Source organism: Psittacula echo, assembly GCF_963264785.1.
Source record: "Psittacula echo genome assembly, contig: SCAFFOLD_76, whole genome shotgun sequence".
Lineage (NCBI taxonomy): Eukaryota > Metazoa > Chordata > Aves > Psittaciformes > Psittacidae > Psittacula > Psittacula echo.
This window is the reverse complement of record NW_027664242.1, coordinates 249,101-255,172: the sequence shown is the minus strand read 5'-3', so window position 1 is coordinate 255,172 and position 6,072 is coordinate 249,101.

Genomic DNA, 6,072 nt, shown 5'->3' with positions numbered 1-6,072 from the left:
GAAGCCTCCCCAGGCTCACGAGAGACACAGCTGCTCTTGCCTGGTGACCGCAGCACCAAGCTGCGGATGGAAAGCATCATACCAAAGAGATGTTAGGAGTTGAGCTCCCGTCAGGCTTGATTTTGCCTGCTCATGCTTAATACTGCTAGGGATTGCCTTGTTACAGACAATAGGAACGTGTGGACAACATCTGAGGATGACGCAAAGTGAAGCGTTTTCTCTGCGCTGGTGAAACTATCACGACCCAGGAGCTGGGTGACTTTGAAAACTACAGTACTGACAAGGACCATGACATGAAAACGACAGTGGCTGGGGATCAACGAGCTGGGCGTACTAAGTCACTCACTAATTTCCAAGCTTCCACCAACAAGCAGCCCAAGAAAGGCAACAATCAGTCCCTGCAAACGCAAGAGAAGCATTTAAACCAAGCTCCATACTGAGTATGCTCTAATAACAAGGCATTAATCTCAAAGGCTGGTTTGTAATGCACAGACAGACAATGCAGAAACACTTCTGAAGCTGCTTTAAGACAACCTGGAAAGTGGGAAGGGCAAATGCGCTTGCCCAAGACGGCAGTTCAGGGTACTGCAACCACAGAGCAGTCACAACGTCGGCAGGTACAGAGGGGCACAGTGCCACGTGTTCTCAGCATTGCTGGTGGAACGGAAATATGGAACAGGAGAGAATTACTGTGAGTCAGACTGAAAACCTGTTCTAACAATCACAGAACTGTCTGGAAACCACAGCACTCACCGCTCTGTGAACGGGACTGTGGGCCCATTCAGGTGGCAGTCCCCACACCGACTCCAGCAGGAGCAGTGGTCTACAAGGCAGAGAGAAGACCTCAGGATGCTTTAAACCCCCCAACAGCTCCCCTCCAAGAAATGCGCACAGCCTCTTGGCCAAGGAAGGTCAATGGGCATTGCCCAGCGGGGTATCAGGCACTGGAAAGGAATTGAAACAAAAACCCCAGACCATTGCCAGAGGAACTTGCAAGGCAGGTGCCCAAACCGGGGGAAACCAGGAGAGCAGCAGCAGCAACTGAAATCCTCGCTGACAGTCTCAGCAAAGGCTGTGATGAGCTGGGTGGGGTCCCCCAGGGCACAACACAGCAAGGTCTATTGGCAGAGCAAAAGGAGGGCAAGGAGCCCTGCCCCTGCCCCAGACCTCACTCATTTCCTGGAGAGAGAAGTTCGCTCTCCATGAAATCTTTTAGCCCCTGAAAGCTACAGGGAACAGGCTCATTTCCAACCTAACTGCAAGTTGAGATCAGAGCAAAGGAACAGCGAATTCCTCGGCTACTTTCTAAACGGCTATTTCCATCTGCACCCCTTTCCCTACCAATACAGGCACAGGGTGAATTAAGGACCTCCGGGCAACCCCCCCCCGGGGCTTTACTCCCCCCAGTACCGAGCACCGGGCGCTGGAAAGCTTCCCGCGCCGGGCGGCCAGCGCGCGGGAGACGCCCCTCAGCGCCCGCCCAAGGGACGCGCGGCCGGGCTCGCTCGCCTCCCCGATAACCCCGGACCCCCGCTGGGCTCGGATCTCACCGGCTGCCGCCGCTGCCGGGACCCGGACCCTGCCCGCCGCCATGCTGCTCCCGGCCGCTGCGCAGGCGACACCGAAACGGCGCGCGGAGGGACCGGAGCCGGCGCGCGAACACCGGGCTGCGGCCACGACCACCCCGCGCGCGCGCCCGCCCGCACCCCCCCAAACCCGGCGCCGCGGCGGCCATTGCTCACCGGGAGCCACCGGCCACCACGTGACACCGGCCACTTCCGGGGGCAGCAGCGGGGACCAAGGCAGCACCACGGCTCATGCGCGGAGCCCGCGCTGCAGTACCCAACTCTGGACACAGGACGGCAGCAGCGAGCGGCGCCCGGTGCCACACCGCCCCCTTCCCCCCCCCCCATGTGACCGGTGTTCGATCTCTATGGGATCTGTTTGAGTCTCTACCCATTGCTGTGCATCTCTGGCACAGCTCCTTGTACAAGGCTACTTACACCACGTTGACAAGTGCTTCCTAAGAGATACCTAAAAACCAATTGCAAAATTATCACTGAGCTGCTAAAAAATAACTCGGTTAATACCCACGCAACTTCTTACCTAAAGACTTGATAAGCTCAGAACTTGTAACTCCATCCCAAGAAAACACACAAGCTTGGCCTCTAATCATAGTACACATAAGCTTGCACTATAGATACTCCACCTGGCCCAACTACAGACCATGAGTAGAACAACTCCCAGACAAACACGCACACACAAAGAACACTACAGACTCTGTGACACCAAAGAGAGAGAAAAACATACAGTGGTAGACTACCTCCCACCTGGAACACAACATCTGCCCGGATCACCTGCACAGCCGCAAGAACAAGGCAACAGGGCTCCTCTGGAGCCCAAGAACAAAGTCCAACACTACCACACGATTCCAGAAACAACCACCAAAACTGACATGATGGACAGGCGAAAAGCCCAACTTAAAGATCTACAAGCATCAAAATGCACAGACAATGTCCTAACCAATGAACAGGGACGTCAAGAGAACAGAGATTTGAAAACATCCTACAGACATTCAGACACTCTGCCTCAGACACTAACTCCAGATATAATCTCATACCCACTCCCAAGCAGACTCTCAGGCCCTGACTCATTCATTCCAAGCTTCTTCCCATAGCTCTTCTGGCCATTCACACACATCTTCAAGAGCAGAGAGCTACACTGCGATGATAAAACCCCACCACATGTGTTCCAGAGTTCAAGAATTCCAGGGGAGAGAAAACCGGAGACAAACATACAACTCTCAACTACTTTACTCATATCGGAAACTACAGAGATAGTAAAGGCTACTTCTCATCATGTTTGCTTCTCTTCCCAACCCCAAGGACCCTGTGAAGACCATCAGCAAACCAGCTCCGAGAATCATCATCACGGCAGTGCGAGGCGGCAGGCTCAACCTCAGCGGGCGTCCCCGCGCAGGCAACCTTCGCCTGGGTGGGATGAGCTTCTGCCTCCCTCGCATAGCATGAGGCTCGGGCTTCCAGACTCACAAAAATGCACGCTCATTGCCACGCAGGGGGCCAGCCCACGTCGGAAGGAGCGGCCACCGAGAGCTACGGAGGTCTCCAAGGGTCGGGACTTTTCCAGGCACTTCTAAAGCACAACTTTCTGGGTAGGAACCAAAGCTCCACTTCTCGGGAAGCAGCCAAAGCAGAACGCTCCGCGGAGGAGCCAAAGGGGACCAACAGTGCTCTCCCACCTTTGTGTGTTTCACCACGGACCGTGACCAATCGTCCCTCATGCGACAGCCCGGACTTAAGCCCCACAAACATCACCTTTTCATCCTGGCATTTCACTCCGAGTCCCTACCTTCACTAGAGCTGACCCTGCCCCTCCCAAGCACCTCCGAACGCGTTCTCTGACCTTCTGACATTCCGGCTCAGATGCTACATCCGAACGCTACATTTCAAACCCCTTCCCGCCATTCTGACATTCTCCCCCACCCCCTGCCCCGTAAAGGAGTCCCTCTACTTAGCGTGCAGAGTGCCATGGCTCGCCAGGCAGCCTCACTGCTCACAACTCCTGCAGCAGACTCCAGCCATGTTGCGGCCGTTGCCAAGTTCCTCTTCATCATCTGCCACAAAACAAACAAACAAACTGGAACACGCCATGCTGGCCGCCATCACCATCACTCCAGTCACCGAGGCCAGTATCTTCTGTGACTCTCCTTTGCCTTCTCAACATTAAGCTCGTCTACTCGGAATCTACTGCAGAAAACAATGCTGGGCTTCTCCTACCTTCCATGACCTAGGAGTACAAAAGAAAGAAATGAGCATGGTGTTTGCAAAAAGCAACTGACCCCCACAACCCCTGTGGTTACCTCCCTACTTCACTGCAAGCACTCCTCTGACTCCAGAGATATAAGGCAGGACCTGCAATAACACACACAATTACTGAACCCTTTACCATGTTATTTTCAACTCTTAATCACCACCTCCCCACACAACCCCCTTACCTTCTCACAGCCCTCCTCATTTGGCAGCTTCTCTCTTGAGTTACCTGTGGCACCTAAAAATGAACTAGAAACAGGCACAGATTGAAACTGAATTTGAAGGTGCAGCCAACCCTAAAATGAGTTGTTGCTTGGGTGCTCTAAACATTGCTCACCCTGACTGAGTCCTCGGAAGGACATTGTTCAGCTTGAGTGTGAGGGTGAGATTGAGCCAGGGAGTCTCAGCCAGAGAGTCTGAACCAAGAAGTCTGTGTTAAAATCAATGTGGTATCTGTGGGGATGTATGAGCCAGGGTCAGATGGAGCCTAAAAGAGTGTAAGCCCAAGCCTTAGCCAGAGAACATCTGTGCAGTTTAAATATGAGTATGATTATGAGCCAGTCTGTGTGAGAGGAAGCCTTTGTAGGTCTGTGGATACAGAATGTGAACCTGAGTCCCAGAGTGTCACACACAGGGTCACAGCCCCAGAGTGCCTGCATGTTTTGAATTGGAATATGATTCTGAGCCAGGCTGTGTGAGACAGAACCTGGGAACACGTGAGTTCTGAATGTGAGTCCAAGCCAGACAAACAAAGGCCGAGCATTAAAGCCGAGGAGCAGCCAATGAACGCAGGGCAGACAGAAATAAGCCCCAGCTGTGCATTGTCAGGCTGCTTTTACCCCAGCTGGGGGCTTGCCCCACCCCTGCCCCAGGGCACTGAGGGAAGGGCTGTGGGTGACACCCTCACTCCATAACACAATCCAGCTGTAGGTGCCCTACCCACGATCAGCTCATGCTGCACAGGAGCCCCCTGCCTTTCCCTCAGCCCCATGCTACATTGCAAGCCCCTTCCTGCCATCCTGACCTTGTCCCCCACCCTCCAGGCCCAAGCAGGAGTCCCTCTACTTGGCTTCCATAGTGCCATGGGTCTCAAGCTGGCCTTGATGCTCAGAACACACACATCAGGGTCCTGGGATCTTGCCACAGTTGACAAGTTCCTCTTTATCACCTGCAAGAAACAAAAGAACAAACAGGAACACACTGTGGGGGCCACCATCATCACCAGCACCCCACTCCCCAGTGCTGGCCTAATCTGTGACAACCCTCTTCCTGCTTCAAAGCTCCTCCACATTATGCTCGCCTATTCCAATCCGGTAATAGGGTCTGACACTGGGCCTCTCCTTCCCTCCAGGTCCTACGAGGACAATAAAGACAAATAACCAGGGTGTTTGCAAAAAGGGGCCAACCCCAGGATCCTTCTCCTGATCCGGTTGTGATCCTGACTCACCTCCATTGCTCATCCGACTCCAAAGGTAGAGGGCAGGCCCTGCAATCTCAACCACAAATACTGAGCCCCTTGGCCACGTTCTCCTCAGCACCCAGCCACCACACACACACACAAACCCCTTACCTCCTCACAGCCCTCCTCAGTTTGCACCTTCAGCTCTCCAGAGTTACCTGCAGCACCCAATAGAAATGCAAACATGCACACACTGAGAGACAGATGGAAGCTGCACCCTTCCTTCAGAAAGTCCGATCTCCTGCTCCCAGAGCTTTGCTGCTCATCCACTGGCCTTCAGAGGTTTTCCATCCTTTTATTCTAACCCAGACACAGCTGGAGGACACTAACAAGAAAAGGTGACTGTAGTTGTATGAAAATGACAGGACCCTGAAATAAGTTGCTACTTGGGTGTTGTAAGCATAGGTCACCTGGGCTGAGTCATCTGAATACCTTTCTTTAGTTAACACGTGAGAGTGAGTCTGAGCCAGGGAGTCTGTGTTAGTCTCAACGTGAGATTCGTGCGGATGTGGGAGCCAGATCACGGCAGATGGAGCCTCAGTGAGCACGAGCCTAAGCCTGAGCTAGAGTGTCCATGCAGTTGAAATGTTTGAGTCTGAGCCAGGCTGTGAGGAAGTAACCCTGTGTGAGCCTGAGCCCCGGGAGCTCAGACAGAGAATCCCTGCATGGTCTGAAACCAAATATAATTCTGAGCCTAATTCTGTAGAACTGTGTTGTCTGTGAGTTTTGAATGTGAATCTAAGCCAGAAAAATAAACCCAAAAAACTAAAGACCAAAAGCAGC